Here is a 26,874-nt window from a genome sequence, read left to right as displayed (position 1 = left end):
TAACCATCTCATCCTCTACCATCCCCTTCTCTTTTTGCCTTCAGTTTTCCCCAGTATCAAGGTCCTTTCCAATGAGTCAGTTATAGACATCAAGTGGCCAAAGTATTAGAGTTTAGGCTTCAAGCAGCAGTCTTCCAATGAATAGTCAAAGTTGATTTCTTTTAGAATTGACTGGTTTGATCTCCTTGCAATCCAAGAGACTCTCAAGAGTCTTCTTTAGCACCACAATTAAAAGTTTCTACAGTATTCTTGTATGTGTTTATTTGTCCAAGAAACATGTTTTGAGTACTCACTTTAAGCCAGATACCATTCCAGAGGCTGGGAGTACACATGTGTCCAAAACAGACTCAATCCCTGGTTTCCTGGAGCTGCTATGTCAGATGATGACAAATGCTATGGAGAAAATAAAGCCGAGTAAGGGGAAGAGGAAATGAGCTCTCAAGTAATTCCAGCAGGAAGGCTGCTCTGATGATGTGGCCTTTAAGAAGATGGAAACAGTGAAAGACTTTATTTTCTTGGGCTCCAAAATCACTGCGGATGGTGACTGCAGCCATGAAATTAAAACATGCTTGCTCCTTGGAAGAAAAGCTATGACAAACCTAGACATCATATTAAAAACAGAGACATTACTTTGCTGACAAAGGTCCATCTAGTCAAAGCTATGGTTTTTCCAGGAGTTGTGTATGGATGTGAGAGTTGGACCATAAAGCTGAGCACTGAAGAACTAATGCTTTCAAATTGTGGTGTTGGAGAAGACTCTTGAAAGTCCCCTAACTGCAAGGAGATCAAACCCATCAATCCTAAAGGAAATTAATTCTGACTATTCATTGGAAGGACTGATGCTGATGCTAAAGCTGAAGCTCCAATACTTTGGCCACCTGATGCAAATAGCCAACTCATTAAAAAAGACACTGATGCTGGGAAAGACTGAAGGCAAGAAAAGAGGGTGACAGAGGATAAGATGGTTGGACGACATCACCGACTCGATGAACATAAGTCAGAGCAAGCTCCAGGAGTTGGTGATGAACAAGGAAGCCTGGAATGCTACAGTCCATGGGGTTGCAAAGAGTTGGACATGACTGAATGACTGAACTGAATTGGACTTAGGAAGAGAATGGGTCTTTCAGGTAGATGGCTAAGGGTCCTGCAGGGAAGAGGAGAGCAGGTGAAGAGCCCTGGAGCCCTGTTCATGCCAGGAGTGTTTAAGGGCCTCTTGGGAGGCAATCAGCATGGCTGGAGCCCAGGAAACCAGGAGGAGCCTGAAGGAGCTGGACCAGAGGAGGCAGAGCCCTTCCTCAGATCTCTGCAAGGCTGGTCCTTTCTTGTGTTTGCTCTGAGTTCAAGAATTCCTTTCTCGGTGAGACCTTCCAGGACCACGGACACCTCCATGCTTGTGTCAGAGCTATGATCATGGCCCCACATATGGCTAGCTGGAGATCTTGTTTATTCACATCACGTACACAGCCTTTGTCCTCCCCTCTGTGTAAGCTCTATGACAGCAGGTTCTTGCACTGCTGCTTGGCCAGCCCCCCCTGGACTCTGCATGTTCGTTAACAATAGTCATGACTGACCGTACCACCCACACCCTGAGCTCCTGCATCCACCCTGGGCCAGGCTTTTGCCCATCTACTGCTATGCAGCCATGTGATGGGGGAAGAGGGGATGAGGACCTACCAAAGGGTCCTCATGGCTCATTTTGCTTGACAACATAATTGAAAGTTTCCACAAGTTTGCTTCAGAAGCCGACAATTCAGGATATGTAGAACAAGTTTCCATGCCTCAAATGTGGCTTAAATATATGTAATCAGTAAGGTAGATTGGTACATAAAATCCTTTTATTATGGAAAATGGCAAGCAAGTACAAAATGAGAAAGCCTTGTATAATGAACATCCGGCTACAATGATCCCTGCCTCCCTTGGATTATTTTGAGGCAAATGTTAGGCATTATATTGCTTCTTATGTAAATGCTTTACCTTGTATCTTTAAAAGATAAGGGTTCTTTTAAAATACATAAACTTCAGTATCATCACCATACCTCAGATTTAATAGTAATTCCATAATATCTTAAAATATCATCTCATTCTTCAAATTATCCAGTTGTTTCCATTTTTTCCCCTTTTATAAGTTGTTTGAGTCAGCATCCCAATTTTCATAATACTAACATTTTATTCTTTAGGCTATAATATAGTATCATTACTATTATTTTGTTGCTCATATGGTACCAGCTTTGCCACCTTTCAGGTTGATTCCATTTCCTTTTGGCAAACAAATAAATTTTTTAAGGAAGAAAAATATACTGTTTTGTTTTCACTTTCTACCCTGCTATTTTCACCTATCTCTGTACTCTAGAATTGCTTCAAACCAACCCAAAGAAATAGTCCTCATTTCTTTTCATAGCTGCAAAATAACCCATTGTATGGATACACACCAGTTTCCTCTGTCATTTCCTAGTGATGGGCATTTGAACTGTGACTGTCTTCTGCTCCTTTGAGTAGTGCTACAATGGCTAGGACCAAGCACCTGTCTTTTCATATTTTCCAAGTGCATCTTTGAAAATAGACCCAAGAAGTAGATTCCTTGGACAAAAGGTACAGGAATATAAGATCTTGCTAGATTTTGCCAAATTCTCCATCATAGGGGTTCTGTTATTTTGAATTTCTACCAGCAATATTTCTCCACAGACAAACACATCAACTTTGCCAACGTTTTATATTTCTACCAATCTGCCGGGGAAAGGTAGGCATCTGTGCAGAGCTGGGGACACCTGTGTGAGCTTGAGAGGCTGCCAAGTGGGCGCAAGAGGTGCCCTCAAGTGAAACCTTACATAAAAGACAGATGACAAGGGCTTCCCTGGGGGTAGAGTGGTTAAAAAATCCATCTGCCAATGCAGGGGACCCAAGTTTGAGCCCTGGTCCGGGGAAATCCCACATGCCACCTAGCAGCTAAGCCTGAGCATCACAACTCCTGAAGCCCATTAGAGCCTGTGCTCCACAGCAAGAGAAGCCGTCTCAGTGAGAAGCCTGTGCACCGCAACCAAGAGTAGACCCTGCTCACCACAACTAGAGAAAGCCCGTGCAGCAATGAAGACCCAGCATAACCATAAATAAAACTATCTTTAAAAGAAGACAGATGGCAGGTTAACAGTGAGTTCCTAGAGAGCTAATTCATTGGAGGGGAGGGCTTCCACAGCCCCCTACCTCAGGCAATCCTTGAATAAACCTCAGGGCAGCACAGAGCAGGGCTCAAAACCCCAAGATTTGAAAATTAGATCACCAGTTCGGTTGGTATTAATGTGCAATGGAGTTTTCTACATGGCAGGCTGCACCAGGTGTTTCCCCTGGGCTCCTTCCTGATGACTCTCCTCAACAATCTGACGGGGTAAGTGATCATTTCTGCTGATTTCTCCCAGAAGAGAAAACTGAGGCTCAGAGAAGCCAAGTGATGCACCTATAACTGGTATCTGCATGCATCAAGGTTTAATCTCAAGGTTTTCTAGCTTTTGAGGACATTATTCTTGAGCTGGCGGATGAGACCACTATGAGAAGCATCCATCTTTGAGTCTTAGTGCAGGCTGCTATAATGATAATACCATAGGCTGGGCAGCCTATGAACAACAGACATTTACTGCTCACAGATCTGGAGGCTTGAAGTCCAAGACGAAGGCACCGGCAGATTTGGAACTTGCTTCCTGACTCAGCGAGAAGATGACTGAGCTGGGTCCACACGTGGTGGGGAGGGCAGGTGAGGCCTCTGTTGTCCTCTTCAAAAGGGCACTAATCCCATTCACGAAGCTCTGCTTTCATGACCTCCCAGAAGCCCCAGCTCTATCGCACTGGGGGTTAGGGTTCCAACATATGGATTTTAGAGGGACAAACATTCAGTCTGTGACACGTTGCTTTGGACCCCAAATCTACTTAATGTTAGTCGCTCAGTCATGTCCAACTCTTTGTGACCCCATGGACTGTAGCCCATCAAGCTCCTCTATCCATGGAATTCTCCAGACAAGAATATCAGGGTTGCCATTTCCTCCTCCACCAAATCTACTTAAATGTCCTTTTAACCTTGCCCTTGTTCCTGGCCTCTGCTTCTGGGCAGCCTCTGGCTGACACGCACTCTCTACTCCCAGGAGCGCTCTCTGTGTCATCCTCCACCCCGCCCCAGCCTGTGTTCTCTAAGTTCCTTCCCTTTTCTTCACGGTCAGTTGAGCAGAAGGGAAGAGGTGCTAGATTCTTTCGTCTGTCTTGCAACTTCAGGCCAAGATAGGAGTTAAAGATAGCTAGAACACACCCTGCATTTCAAGCCCTGCTCATCACTGCGCTAATGAGTTTGTGTTCGCAGATGAGACTCTGCTGGCTCAAGCAGGAGTGAATACAATTTGCAGCAGCTTCTGTTGGTTTCTTTCCGCAGCCCGTCACGTGACAGCTCTGGCTGCGACATGTTGGAGTTGAAAGTTGTGGGTTTGATTTTGCACTTCAAGATTGGATCGCTCATAGCTGTCTCTAAGCTTCTCCACCTTCCTCTCTCACATTCTTTTTTTTACTTTCCCAGTTTGGTGTTTATCGCGGATGCCTTTGGCATCTCCATTATGGAGACTGGGGAAGCTTGCAAAGAGGATGTTTTTAAATGAGTGCCTTCTTCAGGGACTGGGCTCACTTAACACCCATGATCTGGGCACAAGCAGCCAGCCCCTCTGGCATCCTTAATAGCCAGGCTGCCCCCGAATACACCCTGCAGAGGAGTTAATCTAAAAGGACCTCATTTTTATTTTAAACAGAACTGAAATGATACATTTTATTCAACTTGATTAGATGTCAGCAAGGTAATTTGATAATACCCAGAAGAAATAAGGATACCACCAGCACGGGTTACAAAATGCTTGCTATGCTCAGTATCTTGGGTGAACATCCTGGGGCTCCTGAAGGAAGCCTCATCATCTCTTTACTACCGATGAGGCGATCAAGGCTGAGTGAGGTCGAGCTCCTTGTCCAGGAACAGCCAGTCAGTAGAAAATCCTCATGTGGACTCCAGAGTCCTTGCTCTGAGATGAAGCACGCCAATGGGGTCCCTCATGGATGTCACAGATCACAGCTCTCAATGTGTCCCCTTGTATGTGATCCACAGGAAGGAGGACGTTTCAGGACCTGTGTTCTCTTGAGAGGTTTGTTTCCACAGTTCAAAGTGCTATAAGCCTTAGGATACTGTTGATCAGGATTGCCCAGAGAAACAAAACTGATAGGATGTGTATGTGTGTGTAATACACACACATACACACGCACGTGGGGGGCGGTGCTCCCTGGTGACTCAGTGGTAAAGAATGCACCTGCCCATGCAGGAGACGCAGGTTCAATCCCTGGGTTGGGAGGATTCCCTGGAGGAGGTCATGGCAACTCACTCTGGTATTCTTACCTGGGAAATCCCATGGACAGAGGAACCTGGAGGGCTACAGTCCATGGGGAGGCAAAAGAATAGGACATGACTTAGCAACTAAGCAACAACAACAAGTATATAGAGACAGACAGACAGAGGGAGACAAAGACAGACACACAGAGAGAAAGAATCTTATTTTAAGGAATTGACTCATGCCGTTAAGGAATTGGCTCATGGCATTGTGGATCCTGACACATATATAGATTATAGTCTATAATCTATGGAGCAGGCCAGGATGCTGGAGACCCAGGGAAGAGTTGCAATTCAAGTCTAAAAACTTCCTGGAGGCTGAATTCCTTCTTCCTCAGGCAGGGGATCTCAGTCTATTTGTTAAAGGCCATCATTAGATTAGATGAGAACCCCTACATTACAGAGTGGGCTTTCCTCGTAGTTCAGTTGGTAAAGAATCTGCCTGCAATGCAAGAGACTTGGGTTTGATTCCTGGGTTAGGAAGATCCCCTGGAGAAGGAAATAGCAAGCCACTCCAGTATTCTTGCCTGAAGAATCCCGTGGACAGAGGAGCCTGGCAGGCTACTGTCCACAGGGTTGCAAGAGTCGGACAGGACTTAGTGACTAAACCACCACATTACAGAGTATAATCTGCTCTACTTAATGTCTAATGAGTTGAAGTTAATTAATCTCACCACCCAAAATACTTTAACAAAACATCGAAAATAGTGTTTGATCAAAAACCTGGATACTGTGGTCCAGCCCAGTTGACACAAAATTAACCATAGTAGGGATTTTCTCATCACTGTTCTTGTGTGTGCTCGGTCAACTGACTGTTTGCAACTCCACAGACTATAGCCCACCAGACTCCTCTGTCCATGGGATTCTCCAGGCAGGAATACTGGAGTTGGTTTCCATTTCCTCCTCCAGAGGACCTTCGAAACCCAGGGATCAAACCCACATCTCCTGCATTGGCAGATGGATTCTTTACACTGAGCCACCTAGGAAGCATCACTGTCTTTACCCTCAGCCTAGAGGCCTATGATTCCTGGGACTGTGGACAGGAAGGCTTGTGCAGCGTCTTAGAGCAGCCTTCCTATAAAATCACAGGGCTGCCCCATGCCCAGCCCAATCAATGTGGGTCTCCAATTGAGCCATCTCAGATGAATAACATATCAGCTTGAAATGTGCCTGTCATACTATTGGGTGGTCACGTCAGACCTCTTGCAACTTCTTGGAGCTGAGACCTGTAGCCAGTTTCTATTTCCTAATGTTTATCTTCTGCTGGAATTTTGCCAGGGGACCCCAGGAGTGGCTCTATATGTTTCTATTATATGAAGATGCCATCAGGAGGCTAGAGGCTTTCCAGTTGGCTCAGTGGTAAAGAATCCTCCAGCAATGCAGGAGAGGCAGATTTGATCCCTGGTCAGGAAGATGCCCTGGAGTGGCAACCCCCTCCAGTATTCTCACTGGGATAATTCCATGGACCAAGGAGCCTGGCAGGTTACAGTCACGGGGTTACAGAGAGTCACACATGACTGAGCAACTGAACATGCAGGCACTTAGGATGCTAGAAGTTTACGAGATTGCTCCAAGTACTGCTTTAAATGTCATCCAGTTTCCTCACACACGTCTGTTTTTAGTGAACAAATCCAAACACACACACACACACACAAAATTCCTTTCTATTCGTCAGTATCATCTTTCCCCTCGATTTACCCACTCAAGATGAAATATTTGCTTTATGAGGAGGGTATTTTACTAACTTCCTACTGAATCTGGGGTTGATCATAATCTTTGGACTAAAGACTGGCTTCTGCTAGCCAACAAACTTAGAAGCTTTAAGGTTATTTTAAAAAATCGCTTCCAGATATGCAGGGTGCTAATAAAAGCCTGAGAATGTCTGGTTAAGCTGGGTCATTTATATTCAGTGTTACCCCACGATCCTCATCTGAAAAACACTTATACATGCCTGTTTTCAACTGTTGCTTACAAACTTCACAGCGATTGCTCAGAACTGCCGTTGGTTTTCTACTCGGGGTTTAAATCCTCAACCTTCTCACCTATCTTTGACGACTCTCGCTGTGTGCGCACAGCTTTCCAAAGCAGCTCTCGTGGGGAGAAATCAATAGCAGACACAATTGCCTTCTGGTCTCCAAACCACCAGAAGCACAGACACTTGTCTGGGTTTCAACAAGGCTGTGCATCACACAGAGCCTTCCCCACACCTCTTTGGAAACTGTATTTTCTCAAATAATGGGAGAATGATCTGCATCTTCTTCATACACCTCACAAGTGCAAGCCTAACAAGACTGGACCACAGCTAGGAGTTTTGCAGGCGTTCTTTGTGATCTGTCCTGAGCTCTTGACTGTGCCCTTGAGGATGGATCAGGAGCCCAGAGCTTCACATCCGATATTGCTGGGCTGCAGGATGTGACAAGTGTGCCATCCTGGCTAAAGGAGGGAATGTCAGCCTGTGCCTTGTGTCCCAACACCATGCAAACCACGCAGCAATCAAGGGGTCCTGTGGGCATCAGAGCCTCAGGGTATCTTTGGTGATCTGACTACATGATCCTCGTGTCTTTAAGCAAATCAGGACCATAGACCTTGTACCGGGAGGGACAGCACAGGAGGGCAGGACCATTTTCCATCTTCCCATGAGAGGGCATCTGCCCACAAGCTTGGAGGGGCCTTCCTCTCTTTTGATTTTACCCCCAACTGTGGGCACATCTTTCCAAGCTTCTTATTTCTCCAGGAGTCTTTTTATCCTGGACTCTTCTCTTGGCTTTCCCAGCAAAAGACCCTGGACCTCTCTTTATTTGGGAAAACTTGCTGAATTCAGGGTTCAGTAATGTTACTTTGGGGACTACCTGAGGCCAAGGAATGAGGTCTCCTATGAGAATGAACCCTGGAGAAGCTGAGGGACACAAACCCTGGAGGGTCTGGGAGCACAACTCTGGAGGGACTGAGGTCACAAGCAGGTCAACATATGCAACAGGCTCAGGTACAAGGGTAGAGGTCACTTCCAGGCCCACGGCATTCCATGACTCTACTAAGAGGAAAAGTGAATCATGGTGGCATCTTCCTTGAAGACCTCTAATGGGAAGGGTCCATCACCTCAGAGACCCAGGTGAGGGCTCTGGTGCCCAGGACCCTCTTGAGGACCCCCCTCTGCATCCATTCTGTCCATCATGCCCTCTGGTGGCATCACCTCACCCCCAGACCCTTGTACTCTGCCTGGCCTGGATCTCCTGCTGCACTGCCTGCCTGAGGCTGGCTGCCCCTTAGGCTCCCCACAACCTTGCTCTTTACCAGGTAAGGAAGAAGGGGATTCCTTCTTCCTTGGATTTCTTCCTTCCTAACTCTGGATTCCCCACCCCCTTTGCACCCCACTCCCCACCCTTCACCCCCAAAGGGTTTCTTTCCTCCAATTTGAGACAACTTTACAACAGGAAAGAAAAAGGCAGGAACCTCCTTCCAGCTGCCAGCCGCCCTCTGCTATGGAGTCATTTCTGATCAATGCACGGGGCAGAGAGGAAACCAGTCATTGTTGCTGCTCAGCTGCTAAGTCGTGTCTGACTCTCTGCCACCCCATGGACTGCAGCATGGCAGGCTCCCCGTCCTTCACAATCTCCCGGAGTTTGCTCAAATTCATGTCCATTGAGTTGGTGGTTCTATCCACCCATCTCATCTTCTGTCATCCCCTTCTCCTCTTGCCTTCAATCTTTCCCAGCATCAAGGTCTTTTCTAATGAGTCAGCTCTTCACATCAGGTGGCCAAAGTATTGGAGCTTCAGCTTCAGCATCAGTCCTTCCAATGAATCTTCAGGGTTGATTTCCTTTAGGATTGATTGGTTTGATCTCTTTGCATTCCAAGGCACTCTGAAGAGTCTTCTCCAGCATCACATTTCGAAAGCATCAGTTCTTTGACATTCAACCTTCTTTATGGTTCAACTCTCACATCTGGACATGACTACTGGAAAAACCATAGTCCTTCATAGGAAGGTGTGCTGGCAGAGAATGAGTTCTAAGTGTGTGACACCAACAGATGCAGGAGGAGCGCAGACCCCTTGGGCTGGAGGCCTCGCCTTTAAAGGATCCTCTGGGGTGGGAGGGGCCCACAGGGACAGGTGTCTGCCACCACATTTCTGCGCAGACCAATCAATCAGGGAAGAGCTGGCTCCAGGCTTGGGAAATAGTAAGACGAGCTGTTTACAGAGAGCTGGCCGACAGCAGTAAACTAGACACTTGTTTATTATACAAGAAAAATGAGGCTCTCTGCTCTCTGAGGTGGCAGCCAAAAGGGCACAGGAGTTTTAATTAATTTTTCAGCTTTCCGACTTTGCTGTAAGCCCGCTTCAGAGTCGGAGCCAGAGAAGCCTGAGTCCCAGCTGTGGTCAGGTCTGAAGCTCACCATTCACGCTCCCCTGGAGTCAGGCACATGCAGGGCGCCCCGGGTGTGGCAGGAGAGACACTTGTGTGACTCTGAAGAGGGAAGACCCCGATCCAGCTTTGATCGCCCGCAAACTCAACCTCTTTCCCATGCCACAGTCACGGTGGACCGGCCATGCCTTACGGTACGCACTGTCTCAGGTCAGGAGCAGCTCCTCTGAGGGCCCAGGGAGAGTACAGTCCTCCTAGAGAGGAGCCGCTGACACCTGGGCGTGGCTTTATCATTTCTGGTCACGCTCCTGGCTTTAGCTGACACAGGTGAGGGGAGCACCAGAAACTCTTGATGAATGCTGGCTCTTTTACGCTAAGCAAGAGACCCCAGAGACCACCCTGTAGTCACCCACAGGCAGCCTCTTTATCCTCATTATAGCCGCCGGCCCCTCTGTCCTGCGGGTGGCCCAGAGTTTACCCAGCCTATCCTACGGGTGAGCTTTCAGCTTGTTTCCAGTACTTTGCAGTCACAGCCAGTGCCATCTCAGAGAACTGCCAATATACAAGGCCTACCTGACACTGGTGCGTCCTCAAGGTAAGTTTCTAGGACAGGGACTCCCGGTTCAAAGGGTAACCACCGAGGTGGTTGTGGTCAGGACTGCCAGATTCCCTCATGGAGGGAATGAGCCACTTGGGCACGGCTTCATTTTGCTGCTAGAGCTGGTCCCTAGCGACAGATTCAGGGCTAGAATCTGGGCAAAAAAAAGCAACTGAATCATGTGGAAAACTGGGAGCAAGACCTAGGACTCAGTGGCTGCTCTCCTGAGATGCAGGTGTTTGGCAACCTTCCAAGCTCTCGGGACCGAGGCGCTAACAACACCGTCTGTGATGCTCTGTGACCTTTACTTTGCAATAACTTTGCCATCACCATTTTTTAAGTCATTGTTTCTAAAAACTGCCGCTGGAAAGTAAGCTACAGTGATCAGTGACCTCACTTCACCCCCGTTTTATAGGATGAGATGCGCTTTAATTGGGGAGCCTGGACATTTCTCCAAAGACACTGAGCACACATTTTTCTAATTTTTAAAACTTGTTATATAATTTTTAAATTAGAGATAGTTACTTTACAATACTGTGATGGTTTCTGTCACACAGCAACATGAATCGGCCGCAGGTATACATATGCTCCCCCGCTCCTTGAACCCCCTGCCCACTTCTCTCCTCATCTCGTCCCTCTAGGTTGACACGGGGAACACAAACCCAGTGCTCTCTGACAACTTTTATACAGTTTTTAAAGGTTAATTTCTATTCACAACTGTTATGAAATATTGGCTCTATTTCTCACATTGGGGATTCATTCTTGAGCCTGTCTTACACCCACCATCCCCTCCTTTCTGTCCCTCCCTCTCCCATCCTTATAATGGCAACTGGTAACCTCTAGTTTGCTTTCTATATCTGTGAGTCTGCTTCTTTTTTTGTTACGTGTATGTGTGTGTGTGTGTGTGTAAGTCATTTCAGTTGTGTCTGACTCTTCGTGACCCTATGGACCATAGCCCACCAGGCTCCTCTGTCTATGGGATTCTCCAGGCAAGAATACTGGAGTGGATTTCCACACCCTCTTCCAGGGGATCTTCAGACCCAGGGATCGAACTCACGTCTCTTATGTCTCCTGCATTGGCCGGCAGGTTCTTTACCCTCACTTTGTTGTACTTCTTTTTTTTTTTTTAATTGGAGTAGAGCTGATTTACAATGTTGTATTAGTTTCAGATGTACAGCAAAGTCATTCAGTTATACAGATACAAATATCTGTTCTTTTTCAGATTCTTTTCCCATGTAGGTTATTACAACATATTGAGCAGAGTTCCCTGTGCTATACAGTAGGTCTTTATTGGTTATCTATTTGTATTTGTGCTATGCTTAGTCACTCAGTCATGTCTGACTCTCTGTGACCCTATGGACTGGGGCGCATCAGGCTCCTCTATCCATGGGGATTCTCCAGGCAAGAATACTAGGGTGGGTTGCTATAACCTCCTCAAGGGGATCTTCCCGGCCCAAGGATCAAGCCCACGTCTCTTACATCTCCTGCACTGGCAGCAGTTTCTTTACCACTAGCGCCACCTGGGAAATCCCTTCTTGCCCCTTTGGTAACCATAAAATTTGTTTTCTAAATCTGTGAGTCTGTTCCTATCTTGTAAATAAGTTCACCTGTATAATTCTTTAGACTCCACATTTAAGTGATGTCATGCATTTGTCTTTCTCTGTCTGACTCCTTTTACAAAGGCCAATGCCCTCCAAGTCCATCCATGTCGCTGCAGATGAAAAGTTTCATTCTTTTTCTGACTGAGTAATACTCCATTGTGTATATGGACCACATCTTCTTTACCGTCTCTGATAGACACCTAGGCTGTTTCCATGTCAAGACAGACATTGTCACAAAATCCATGCACTTGTCCAGCTGAGGTGTCCAGAGGGATGTTCTGTTTTCTGGTTTCAGCTCTCAGACCCTAAGTAAGCATCCCTTCTGCAGTCTATTCAGTGTCTCATTTTTTTTTTTTTTTTTTGCATTTTTGAGCTTTTCTTGGCAGTTTTGCTAAATAAAGTGGCCCCCACGTGTAGCCCTGAAGTGCTGCCTGGTGTCCTAAGCACAAGGAGTGTGTGATGTGCCTCAGGAAGACAGTACATGAGTGAGATGAGCTTTATCAGGCATGAGCTACTGCCCTGCTGTCTATGCAGTGAACCAACAATATGTAGGAAATGAGGACTTTGGCCACCTAATGCAAAGAGCTGATTTATTGGAAAAGACCTGATGCTGGGAAAGATTGAAGGCAAAAGGAGAAGGGGGCGGCAGAGGATGAGATGGTTGGATGGCATGACCAGCTCAATGGAGATGAGTTTGAGCAAACTCCAGGAGATAGTGAAGGACAGGGAAGCCTGGCACGCTGCAGTTCATGTGGTCACAAAGAGTTGGACATGACTTAGCAACTGAACAACAACAAAGCTTTAAACGGAGGCACACATACAACAGGGTTATATACTGACTGTTGGATTAAATTGTTGCAACCAGAGGCATTGAGGAACCTAACCTTGTATTTCTCCTAGGAGCCATGGTCTGTATTCATCAACTCATTATTCATGGTGACTTTTTATAAGTATACTCATCTCAAACCCTAGTAAAGTAATGCTCAAAATTCTCCAAGCCAGCCTTCAGCAATACGTGAACTGTGAACTTCCAGATATTCAAGCTGGCTTTAGAAAAGGAAGAGGAACCAGAGATCAAATTGCCAACATCCGCTGGATCATCAAAAAAGCAAGAGAGTTCCAGAAAAACATCTATTTCTACTTTATTGACTATGCCAAAGCTTTTGACTGTGTGGATCGCAATAAACTGGAAAATTCTGAAAGAGATGGGAATACCAGACCACCTGACCTGCCTCTTGAGAAACGTATATGCAGTTCAGGAAGCAACAGTTGGAACTGGACATGGAACAACAGACTGGTTCCAAATAGGAAAAGGAGTACGTCAAGGCTGTATATTGTCACCCTGCTTATTTAACTTCTATGCAGAGTACATCATGAGAAACGCTGGACTGGAAGAAGCACAAGCTGGAATCAAGATTGCCGGGAGAAATATCAAGAACCTCAGATATGCAGATGACACCACCCTTATGGCAGAAAGAGAAGAGGAACTCAAAAGCCTCTTGATGAAAGTGAAAGAGGAGAGTGAAAAAGTTGGCTTAAAGCTCAACATTCAGAAAACGAAGATCATGGCATCTGGTCCCATCACTTCATGGGAAATAGATGGGGAAGCAGTGGAAACAGTGTCAGACTTTATTTTGGGGGGCTCCAAAATCACTGCAGATGGTGATTGCAGCCATGAAATTAAAAGACACTTACTCCTTGCAAGGAAAGTTATGACCAACCTAGATAGCATATTGAAAAGCAGAGACATTACTTTGCCAACAAAGGTCCATCTAGTCAAGGCTATGGTTTTTCCAGTAGTCATGTATGGATGTGAGAGTTGGACTGTGAAGAAAGCTGAGCACCAAAGAATTGATGCTTTTGAACTGTGTTGTTGGAGAAGACTCTTGAGAGTCCCTTGGACTGCAAGGAAATCCAACCGGTCTATTCTAAAGGAGATCAGTCTTAGGTGTTCTTTGGAAGGAATGATGCTAAAACTGAAACTCTAGTCCTTTGGCCACCTCATGCAAAGAGTTGACTCATTGGAAAAGAACCTGATGCTGGGAGGGATTGGGGGCAGGAGGAGAAGGGGATGACAGAGGATGAGATGGCTGGATGGCATCACTGACTCGATGGACATGAGTTTGAGTGAACTCTGGGAGTTGGTGATGGACAGGGAGGCCTGGCGTTCTGCAATTCATGGGGTCGCAGAGTCGGACATGACTGAGCGACTGAACTGAACTGATGAGTAATGAAAGTTAGCTATAAGATCAATTAATATTTTCATCATCTTTGATTTCTTTGCCAATTCCCAAGGCATGCTTTATTTATCATGTGTCACCACATTCTTAGGTAAAGGCCTGGGCTTGGATTGACAAATTCTCCATTCCCCCCACCCCACCCAATCCTAGTGATCACCCTAGCTTCACGGTACTGGCTTCATGCAAATTCCATCATCAAAAAGGGCTAAATCCTTACAGTGGTGGATTAAAGCCACACAGTAGGGCTGTCTCTTCAGAGCCCTTCTGGAGCATCAAACAGTTCTTTAGGAAGAGAATAGTCTTTCCTGGAGCTGTGGGACCCTGGGCATGAGGTACCTGCTCTGAAGTGATAAGGAAAGAACCAGGATATATAGGAGTTTTAATGTCAAAGACCAGGTAGGAGCATCAAAAAATTGCTGTTAATTACTCAAATTAAGGAATTTAGCATTTTTCTATGTATGGGACAATGCAAGATTCCAGGCTCAGTGACATCACTCCTTTGATGTGCTCCCCAGCTCTCTGGGGCCAGCATCCTGTGTTTTCTCATCCTGAGTTTCCTCAGGGTGCACCGTCAGGGTGGCTGTGATGTGATGGCTTGACGGCTGCAACATCCTTTGCTTACTGATGCAGCAGCAATATTCTATGAATAGTTCACACCTGTCTCGACATGGGCTGGCATCCCCCACACTGGGACAGTACTTGACACTGACCAGCACTCAACTAGAGAGCGATAGTGGTCACCAGCCAATCAATCCAACCCCTTAGTCCACCTGACTCCAATGGTGTGAAGGCACAGTTCTTACTGGTAGTTCCACAGGCTTCCACATGCCTGGGAATCATGGGGATCTGATTCCCAGATCAGAAAACACTGATTCTGAGTCTGGGGAATCTGGGCTAGTCCTGATCTCCTAGTCAGCATTTCTAACCAGATTCCAGGTGATACATTGCTGCTGGCCTGAGGCCCCAGCTGAGGAGCAAGGCTAGAGCAGCCTCGCAGCCAGGGCTCAAGGTGACCCACCAAGGCCCCAGAGATCTGTCCATTTCCTCGGGCCTTTATCAAGTCCACTTTGTCTTTATCTCCAGCTCTCTGTGCACCCCATCCAGCTAGATTTACACTGCACTTCCCTGTTCTCATGGTGGTGGGGATGGGCCAGGGGTTGCGAGCACAAAGCCTGTCTCACTTTGCGGATGCTGACATTGTGACCTGGAAGATTGCAACACACCATGGCTCCACAGTCGGGAGCGTCGGGAGAGACCAGGATTCAGCAGCGAGAATGTCCTTGGCATGCGTTACCTCTCTATGCCTGAGCAGAGAGCCCAGCAGAGGCCTGGGCAGCCCCTTGCAGGACATCCACCTGGAGACCCCTTTCTTCTGAATCTGTTCCAGGTAAAGTGTAGGGAATTCCTTGGACACATGCACCTCAAAGTCAGGCCCCTGTGAGTCTCGGTGCAGCCCTGTGAGTGATGAGGCTGCTTCACTTCAGCACAGCCAGTCACCCCTTGTGCAACCAAGAGCCAGATAAATACAGAGGCTCATTTTGAAATTCATCACTTTCTCTGAGAACATTTGGCAAAGCTCTGCCCCTTGGGTTCAAGACCAATCAGAATAAACATTTTAACCCAGTCCTCAGGGCCGCCGGTGCCTGTGCCAATCTATTTCAATTTGTGCTGTCATTATCACCACCATCATCATGATCATCATCATCACCATCATCATCAACCTAAATTTCCAGCCCCAGTGGACGGCATTTAGCTCTCTGTCCTCTGCCCGCCATGAAACTGCTCCCTGGTCCCCCTTTGGGGTCCTCAAGACCCCCGTGGTCCCGACAGCTGCTCTCTACAGCTGTTTTCTATTTCAGAATGTTGACAATGGCCTAATTGGAGCTGGATGCAGAGGAGAAAGGAAGTGGTTTGAAGGGTAAACATCAGGTTCATTTAACCAATTCTGTGTCTCCATCCTAATGGAGGACCTGGGCAAAAGAAATCACTGATCAGCTTTTCTGAACATGCCAGGATTTGGAAGAGGGAGAAATGAGACAAAATGGCAAATTGTAAAAATCAGTGCAATTTTTCTAAACCACCTTTTACCTGTGCAGGGTTCAGAACAGATAGATCTCAGTCAAACACTGTGACTCATTAACCTGAACCCATTCAGGCAATGACTTTTCATCAGTTCATCTTTGAAGAATTTGTGAGTTCTAGACCATTGGTTTTCAGAGTTTCTGGATCACCTGGGCACTTGTCGGAAATGCAAATTCTCACTGGGAGCTCCACCCCAGCAGCTCCACTCCAGCTGCTGACCTGGGTGCCCTGGGGTAGGATGCTCTCAGTCTACTTGAACAGACTTCCAGGAGATCCTGCTTTACGCTAGACTTGGAAACCTGTGTTCTGGATGCAATAGTTGAGCCCCTCCCCCCACCTACCTGCCCATGCCTGTATGCTTTCTGGAGTTAGGGGGACCCCAATATGGGGAAGCCTCAGTAAACAAAATATTGTAAATTCCTCATGGATGGGCTGAAATCCACCTTTTCACCATATCTGAACAAAAGGGCTAAGTAAAGAATTAGATGAGCCAAATTACAAGGGAGCTATTCAAAGGGAAAAAATTGTTTTTGGACACCTTATTACATTAATTGTCTATATGCAAATCATTGCTTCCAATTACAGAGGAGTCTTGATTATGGAGGAGATACACTGAGAAACAGTCTAAGTACTCAATTTGGCTCACTACTCAGCCTTGAATGTGATCTGGGCAAATACCCTCTAATTTAGACCCCACTTATTCAGGCCATTTCCCCCTCAAACTAACAAGTAATCTACCAGAACGAGCACCTGAGGAAAGAAATCTTCATTTTTATTGATAAATTGCTACTGAAATCCCCACACCATTACCCCTTCCAACTTCAGACGTACAGTTACAAGGATGCCCGAAAAATAGCAAGTGGAAGAAGACTCTGTACTCAAGTTGCCTGGCTGATTTTCTCAGCACACAAAGCAACGCCAGGTCTCGGGAGACAGGAACACGCAAAGAGGAGAACGTTTCCCTAACCTCATATCGACTTTGGTTTCTAAAATCAATGTTCCTTATTAGCTGGTCCATCTCGGCAAAAGACTTTCTGTGTGGAATCTGGATAAATTATTTAATCAGTAAATTGTTTCCCTTCTAACTGGTTATAATGCTGTTGATGTTGTTCAGTTGCTAAGTCGTGTCTGAGTCTTTGCGACCCCATGGACTGCAGCATGCCAGGCTTCCCTGTCCTTCAGTATCTTCCAGAGTTTGCTCAAATTCATGTCCATTGAGTCAGTGATGCCGTCCAATCATCTCATCCTCTGCCACACCCTTCTCCTCCTGCCCTCAATCTTTCCCAGCATCAGGGTCTTTTCCAATGGGTCAACTCTTTGCATGAGGTGGCCAAAGTATTGGAGTTTCAGCTTCAACATCAGTCCTTCCAATGAACACCCAGGACTGATCTTCTTTAGGATGGACTGGTTGGATCTCCTTGCAGTCCAAGGGACTCTCAAGAGTCATGAACCCACAAAGGTGTACCTTTGATGTCAGAAGCAGATGGGGGGTTTACACTGCAAGACTCCAGGGGGCGCTGTTCATATTATAATCTCAGTGTGGTTGGGCAGTCTATGCCCTGAGTGGCCTGACACAGTGGTCCTGCAACCAGCAATTGAAGATTCAGCAAATATTGTGTCCAAAGGCCAGAATGTGTATGACATGGCAAGCACCTTCTCTCCCCCCATGACCCCTGTGGGACTGTCAGAGTTCTCCAGAGAAATGGAACCCAGAGGATGGCTGTAGATATGGATTAGGATAGATAGATTGAGATAGAGGTATACCTATCATCTATCTATCTATCTACTCTATCATCTGTTGCAGGAAGGGGGGACCCCTTCCAGGGTTGAGAGTGGGTTCTTGCCTAACACCTGGAAGTGAAGTGTCCAAGGAGACACACGTGCTGACAAAGCAAAAAACTTTATTGGAAAGGGCACCCTGGCAGAGAGCAGCAGGGAAAGGAAACCCAGGAGGACTGCTCTGTCAGGTGGCTCGCAATCTCGGGTTTTATGGTGAGGAGATTAGTTTCTGGGTTGTCTCTGGCCAATCACCGATTCAGGATACTTCCTGGTGGTGGACATATCACTCAGCCAAGATGGATTCCAGCCCAAAGAATTCTGGGAGATTGGTAGGATGTATTATGGACCAGTGTCTCCTCCTTTTTTGTGACCCCTCCCAAATTCTTAGTAGTCAGTGGTAGTGCCATGTTCCTCATCAGGACCTCCTGTTGTGAGGCAACTCATGTATCTGGTTCTCATTATCCTAAAGGTTCCCTAACATACTAATCTATCCATCTGTCTATCTATTTATCTACCTGTCTTTCACAGAGGAAGGGATTTACTTTAAGGAATTGACTCACATCATTGCTAGGAGCTGGCAAGTCTGGGAGGATAGAGACCCAGGGAAGAGTTCATGTTGCAGACTTGAGTCCAGAGGCAGTTCAGTTCAGTTGCTCAGTCGTATCCGACTCTTTGCGACCCCATGAATCGCAGCACACCAGGCCTCCCTGCCATCATCAATGCCCGGAGTTCACTCAAACTCACCTCCATTGAGTTGGTGATGCCATCCAGCCATCTCATCCTCTGCCATCCCCTTTTCTTCCTGCCCCCAATCCCTCCCAGCATCAGAGTCTTTTCCAATGAGTCAACTCTTTGCATGAGGTGGCCAAAGTACTGGAGTTTCAGCTTTAGCATCATTCCTTCCAAAGAAATCCCAGGGCTGATCTCCTTCAGAATGGACTGGTTGGATCTCCTTGCAGTCCAAGGGACTCTCAAGAGTCTTCTCCAACACCACAGTTCAAAAGCATCAATTCTTCGGCACTCAGCTTTCTTCACAGTCCAACTCTCACATCCATACATGACCACTGGAAAAACCACCATTCCCTTCTCCAGGGGATCTTTCTGACCTAAGGATCAAACCTGGGTCTCCTGCATTGCAGACAAATTTTTCGCCCTCTGAGCCATGAAGGAAGCCCAAAACATTTAAATCAGTAGACTTTGACTAAAGCAGATTATCACCATTGGGTGGGCCTCACCCAATCAGTGGAAGACCTTAAAAGGAAAGACTGAGATTCAGCCAGAGAGGAAGGGGTTAGAGGCAGTAGGTTTGCAGAACCCCTTCCTCTCTGGTTGAATCTCAGTCTTTCCTTTTAAGGTCTTCCACTGATTGGGTGAGGCCCACCCAATGGTGATAATCTGCTTTAGTCAAAGTCTACTGATTTAAATGTTTTGGGCTTCCTTGGTGGCTCAGAGGGTGAAAAATTTGTCTGCAATGCAGGAGACCCAGGTTTGATCCTTGGGGCAGGAAGATCCCCTGGAGAAGGGAATGGCTACCCACTCCAGTATTCTTGCCTGAAGAATTCCGTGGACAGAGGAGCCTGGTGGGCTCCAGTCTGATTTAAATGTTAATTTTATTTAAAAGATGAAGATTCATAGCAACATCCAGACTGGTTTTGAGCAAGCATCAGGGCACCATGTTCAAGACAAGATGACACATAAAATTAACCATTACAAAGGTGGTCTGCTGATTTTGTCGGCCAGCACCTTATCTTCCTTCTGCAGGTAACTCACCCATACTTTTCTTGAGGAGCCTACTCTCCTCCATTCAATCCCTGGATCCATGGGTTTGAGTAGATAGTGCCCTTTGAGTTTCAGGCCTAGACAATTGAGTTGGGCCTGATCAATTGACTTATTCCTTTGGCAGCTCTCATCCTCATCACCTGCTACAGGATTGGTTTGGGAGTGGGGACATCATCCAAGTTGGCCAGTCAGAGCATTCAGCCCACTTACCCCACTTGCAGCCATGGTGATGGATGCAGAGTTGTCCTGAAACCCAAGTGGCCCCCATGAGGGTGTGTGTGTGCTGAGTCGCATCAGTCATGTTCAACTCTTTGCGACCCCATGGACTGCAGCCCACGAGGTTCCTCTGTCCACAGGATTCTCTAGGCAAGATACCTGAGTGGGTAGCCATTCCTTTCTCCAAGGGATATTCCTGAGCTAGGGATCAAAGTCTCCCACATCGCTGGCAGATTCTTTACTGTCTGAGCCACGAGGGAAGCCCAGCCCCCATAAGACCCCATTCTAATGATTTTGTGTGAACCTTTTGGAGAAAAGAAAAATTTCAGAGAGCTCTGATATTACTTGAACCCCTGACCCAGTGAGTCTGGACTTTCCATTATGAGAATAAATCACAGACAAGCTCCAGGAGGACTAGAGTTGGTTTACATTCATCTGCTGTGTCTAGAACTAAGCCCGACACATGGTAGGAGCTCAGTGATCACATGTCAAGTGAATGGATGAACCAATTATGCCTCTTTCCTGCATTAGCCAGTTGGATGTCTATCCCTTGTAGACAGAAAAGCCTACTCAGCATAGTCTATAGGAACCTCACTGCAACCTGGGATAGTGGACCATGGTATCCACCAAGACCTGGGGCATCTTAAACCCCAAAGCAACTCTAATTTTCGATCCAGGTCATAGCTGAGCTCACTCAAGATAAGCTGATTAGCAAAAACAAGCCTGGAGCCTTTTTTCTCCCTCCATAAGTGACATTGATATACTCCTGAAGCTTGTCCTTCCAAAAACCTGCCAATTTTTCAATGCAAATCAGTTGCTAACAAAAGAAGCCTGGCTGGATACTGATGATCCAGAATTAGATAGCCTTTGCTTGGGTCTTCAGGAGTTCATCAATACAAGCCACTTGACGTTTAGGTTTGATTAAAAGATTTACAAATGAATTTAAAATTCTTATGACAAATGGGTTTCAGAGTTCTTTTGTGTTGTGTTGGCACAAAGAATCAGAGTTTCCTCACGTCCAGCAAGCTGCAGAACTCATTGGCAGGGGACGGCTTCAGGGTTTAGTCACCAAACTTTGAGAAGGATAGGTGAGCAAGGACTCATGTGCATGGTGGAGGAGGAGGCTGTGTGGTGGAGGACAGAGGTTATCCTCGGCTGGGAGACAAATCATCCCTGTGTGCTGAGTTCTAAGGGTTCCCTGGGAGGCAGGACTTTCAGCCCTGGAACCAAGACAGTCCCAGCCACCTTGGGCTCACAGCTGATGGATTCCTCAGTCCAGGGCACACACACTCCCTTTTCCCCTCTCTCTGCATGAAACAAACCCACCCTGCAGCTGACCTGCTCCAGAGGGAGGAAAATACCCCTAAAATCAGCTGATAAAAGTTGCCTTAATAGGAAATGCTGACCTTTTTAAAAATGACCTGTCCATGGTCATCTGACTGAGATCACTTCACAGGAAATCATATTGTGGAGGAGTGGCAGTAGGCAGGGAGGAGGGCGAAATGTGCCAGATTTAAATTTAATATGTGTTGGTGATTTCATTGTGACTTAAAGAAAGTCAGTCTCTGATTTGAAGCAGTCTGGAAGGAAATGGCAACCCACTCCAGTATTCTTGCCTGGAGAATCCCATGGACAGGGGAACCTGGTGGGCTATAGTCCACGGGGTCGCAAAGAATCAGACACAACTGAGGGACTGAGCATGCCATCTGGGGTGTTGCCAAGATCAACAGCAAGTTAGAACCAGAGGCCATGTGGCCATTCGAGGCCTCTGGGAGGGCTAGTTAGGACAAGCACCCTCTGACCCCCAGGGAAGTGCCAGCGGGCTTTCATTAGTGTGGTGTATTCCCTGTGCCTGGCTCTCTCGGGGGCAGCCTCGGGGACTCTGTGGAAAAAGCCTGCTCCACTCAGTACACGGATCTCAGCGCTGGGGCTCATCCTCTATCTACCCTAGATCCTCTGCAGAGACCCTCCCTTCTGGGATCTCGGGATCGTCACCCTTTCCCAGGCACCAGCTATTTGTCTGGGACCAGAATCTGATTCTACCCTGTAAGCTAATTTGTATCCATCTCCTGAAGCTGTAGTAACAAAATACCACAAGCTGAGTGGTTCAAACAACAGAAGTTTTCTCTTTGATAATTTCTGGGATGAGAAGTTTTCAGTCCAAGTGTGGGCAGGCCCGTCCCTCTGGAAACTGTAGGGGAAGATCTTTCCCAACTCCTCCAGGTGTTAACAGTGCCCCTCAGCATCCTCTGGCTTGTGGCTGTATCACTCCTGTCACATGCGTCTTCTCTCTGTGTCTTCACATCTTCACCCTGCTGCGCAGGTCTGTGTCCACATTTCCCCTTCTCAGAAGGATGCCATCATTTTGGATTAGGGTCCAGACTCATGCTCACACTCAGTCGTGTCCAACTCTTTGTGACCCCATGGACTGTAGCCCACCAGGCTTCTCTGTCCATGGGATTCTCCAGGCAAGAGTACTGGAGTGGGTTGCCATTTCCTTCTCCAGGGGATCTTCCCAACCAAAGGATCAAACCCACATCTCCTGCATCTCCTATAATGGCAGGCAGATCTTTACCACTAGCCACCTGGTCCAGACTAGTGACCCCATGTATTGTGATGACCTCTGCAAAGACTTTATCTCCAAATAGATTCACATTGTGAGGTACCTGGCGCCTCCATATACTGTGTGGGGAGCATGATTCAACTCATAACCCTCTTCTAGTCCCAGAAAGATGTGTTCTGCTCAGTGAATCTCAGGCACCTGGAAAACAGCCCAAAGAGCAGCCAGACACCTGGTAGCCCCTCAGTTCCTGTGTGGATTGGCCTTGTAATGGGAAACGTGGGGGTGACGGTCTGTCCACGTCTCTGCCACTCACAGCTATGGCCTTCATTGGGCAGCCCAGGTTGGGAAGACTGTGACTAGCTACCTGGGCGAGGCTTGTCTTTCCACCTAACTCCAACCCAGTGCTGACACCATAGGGCCAGACCACCCACCCCCAGGGCTGCCTGATCTGAGGGCCCGGTGTGGAGAATCTCAGGAGTAACCCCAGCCAGACCACATGAGGTGTGGTAGGAAATCAGACTGACTGCTCCAGAAAATAATTTAGCACTTTCTATACAGTGCCTCATTTTTGTGCCCTGACTTGATAATCCAAATTAATTTCATGTTCTTTCTTGCAATCTTTTCTTCCAAAAAGGAAATATTGAAACAATTTCCCCTGTATCTTCTATGTCTGTATTTCCAGAGATTTCACTTTGTTTCAGCCCAAAGTAGGCTGTTCACATCACACAGTGATGACCCAGGAGAAGAGTTATTAATGAGTGCGTAGGGTAGAGAATTCAAATAATTAGAAGCAGCCTTCCTGTCCTCCTCCCCCTCCCCCTACCCAGGGGCTTCCCTGGTGGCTCGGACATTATAGAGTTTGCCTGCAAGGCAGGAGACCCGACATCAATCCCTGGGTCAGGAAGATCCCCTGCAAAAGGAGATGACAACCCACTCCGGTATTCTTGCCTGGAGAATCCCATGGACACAGGAGCCAGGCAGGCACCAGTCCATGGGGTCACAAAGAGTCGGACTGAGCAACTAACACTCTCACTTTTTATCCTGCCCTGCCCCCTGTCCCCTCCAGAACCTGGAGGGTGACACCACTTGCCTCATGGGATCAAAACGCCTCAGTGACCTTGTGCCATCCTCGGTGTGGCAGAATAGGGAGAAACGGAGCGAGACAGGTAGATGTGTGGCAAGGTTGTGGTGAGGCAGTTAGATGAGGGGAGGATCGGCTGGGATGAGACAGGTAAGTTTGTGGAGGGGAGGGTTGGGTCAAGGCATGTGAACGTGTGGCAGACTGGGTTAAGGATATTAGGGGCTGATCGTGCCTTTGATGCAGGATCAGAAAGCCTTTCTGGAAAACCAGCATGCAGAATGGACCCAAAGGAAACGAAGGTAAAGAGATCTACATGCAGGGAAGAGTGCAGGCTGAGGTTCCCTCGGGCAGAGAATTCAGACACAAGGCTGGACAGGCAGGTCTGAGACGGGCTGGGACCTGGGGCCTCTGCTGCAGTGCTGTACCTGGACACACCTCTCCACTAGAGCAAAATACGAGGAAAGCGGGACCACACGTAACTGTATGTCTGCATGGTTGGGACAAATTTTGGACAAAAGATCCAAAAAGACCAAAAGAGCCCAACTGCCAAGTTTGAAGAGTCAGGAGCAAAAACAAACCACCAAAGCCACCCCTCCAGCCTGCCCTCTGGACCCACCCCTACCCTCATCCCTGTAAGGGACCAGCTTGCCCCCCTTCATGGAGTGAACAAGAGAACCTGGTATTTGTTCTCACTCCCCTCCGCTGCAGCAGGGGTTCAGTAAAGCCTTGCCTGAATTGTTGTCTGTTTCTATAGATTGGGGAAGACCACGAATCCTGGTCGGTATCAAGCTGAGGGCATTTCTGAAGCTCTAGGGAAGCTGCGCTGAGAAGCCAAGTCAGAATTCATGGGAGAAGCTTGGGACCACGTGGGAGGCAAGTCCAACCAGAGCCAGCAGGCAGGTACAGTCAGGGAGACCATGACCGTTGGGGCTGACACTGGCGAAATCTGTCACATTCTGCCCCCTCCCCTTCTCCTGGCTCTTCCCAGGAGGATTCCTTAAGGACTTCCTACTCTGGGGTCAGGGTGATCCTGGTCTCAGAGGCCAAGGTCGCCCGGCCTGTGAGCGCCACCTGATGTGAGGAAAGACATCAAATGCACTCCTCCTGCCCTGGGGATGGTTTATCCTCTGCCTGTCTCCTCAGATGTCAGGGAGCCCTTGCAAGTTGCTGTGCTCCTGGGGGGTCACCCGTGACCCAAGTGTTTGTGGAGCTGCAGGGACCTGTCGGCTGTGCTGACTGTGCTGGCTGTGCCCCTTCCAGCTGCCAAGCTCTGGCTGGCAGAGATGGGCCCTGGATCTCCCAGGAGACCCAGGCAGGGCAGCTGTCCCCTGTCCAGTCCTGGCTCCTGCAGACAGCTGCCATGGCAGGGTCTGCGTCCAGGTTAAACTCCAAAAAGTAGTGATGATTTAAGGGAATCGCAAGTGGGCAGCTGGCCCCAATTAAGGTTTCGCTTCCTGCATGCCTGATCAACCATCTCCTTTGAGTTGAGGACTTCTGTAAACATGTCAAACTGTCCATCACAGGGATCCTTGTCGCCCACCCTTGGTAGGGGTTGGGGGTCTGATGCATTCACGCATTTTCAGCAGACACGCACGTGGCCTTGACAAAATCACTGTGTTTCTCTGGATGAATGATTAATGCCTTGTTGGATAAAGGCTTTAGAATATTTACCCTTGTCTTTCTTGATCCTCAGATTCTCTCCATCCTGTCGGACAGTCTTTATTAGCATCTGCACTCCTTGTATATCTGACTATTTCGAACCATCTCACTTAGAGCAGAGGAACAGCAGCCTTCAGAGTCAGTCTGGAGAGGGCTGAAGGTGCCTGCAATGTCTCATGTTTGGCAGTTTAGTTTCACTATTGTAACTGGCCTTTTGCAAATAAAAAGCCTCAGCAGACCCCTGCCTCAGATGGTCTTGTGCTTTGCTGGAGAAAGGGTGTTTCCTGAGGGCTGTTCCATGGAGCACCTTCCCTCTGATCATCAACCCTTGTCCCCAGCAGCACTGCATCATCATCTCGTGCTCCCACGGGTACCACCATCATCCTGCCCTCTGCCCTCACCTGGGTCAGAGGCAGCAGAGGGCTGGCTGCCTGCCCACTTGCCCAGTGAATGACTGCCCTCCCTATCACTCCACACGTGCACTCTGCAGCCAAAACGTGCATGCGGCTGGCAGTGCAGGAGCCCTGGGGCATCATGATCAACCAGCCCACACTTGACTTCCAGCCGTCGGACTACGTGTGGAGCCAGGGAAGGTATCCACAGCCTTGTGTGGGAAAAACATTTAACATTTCAACACAGCGAGGCTTTTGATTGTGAATGGAGAGAAAAAAGCAGCTCACCAGAGGAAGCAATTAATATGCCCATTTTTTCCATCCAAAGCTCTTTCAAATCTGTCTCAAGCTGTTTCTTACTAAGTCCTTTAATGTTCAAAATGTTCTGTATTTAATGTTGAAGCGTGTGTGAGCACATGTGGAGACAGGGACACTGAGCTCAACCACTAGAAACAGCCTGGTTTTCTCAGGGGGACAGCTGGCTGTGGACATCCGGTGCCTGGCACTGTGCCCAGAGAGGGGGTGACATGAGGTGTCACACCTGAGCTCTGCCCAAGGTCAAAATGCCTGCTATCCCTTCCTCTGTAGTCACATTCCTCTTCTGATCTCTGTAGCTTAGGGGTCTGCCAACCACAGTTGCCCCTGAGTCTAGCCCCTGACTGTGTCTACAGAGCCTGTGAGTCCAGTGGCTTTTACACTGTCAAATTCTTGGGGAAAAAATTAAAAGAAAGATACTGTCTGTGTCATGCAAAAATGACATGAAGGGCAAATTTCAGCCTCGCCTATTCATGTACTGAGAGTGCTTCCCCTTCTCTGCCAATCAGTATTTCCTATCTGGCTGTTTACAGAAAAGGCGTGTCAACCTCTGCTTGAGATAAATAGAGATCATGAAAGAAAGAGGAGTGGGGGGTTTAGCAGACTTCAGCTGAAGTTTGGTTAAATGTGGGTTTGGGGATGGTTACGGATTGAATGTCTGTGTCCCCCACCCCAAATGTATATTCATGTGTGCATGCTCAGTTACTCAGTCATGTCTGACTCTTTGTGATCACATGGATTATAGCCTACCAGGCTCCTCTGTCCATGGGATTTCCCAGGCAAGAACACTGGAGTGGGTTGCCATTTCCT

The sequence above is a fragment of the Bos mutus genome, chromosome 16 (genome assembly GCF_027580195.1).
Source record: "Bos mutus isolate GX-2022 chromosome 16, NWIPB_WYAK_1.1, whole genome shotgun sequence".
NCBI lineage: Eukaryota > Metazoa > Chordata > Mammalia > Artiodactyla > Bovidae > Bos > Bos mutus.
The sequence above is the reverse complement of the archived record's forward strand: the minus strand, read 5'-3'. Positions refer to the sequence as shown.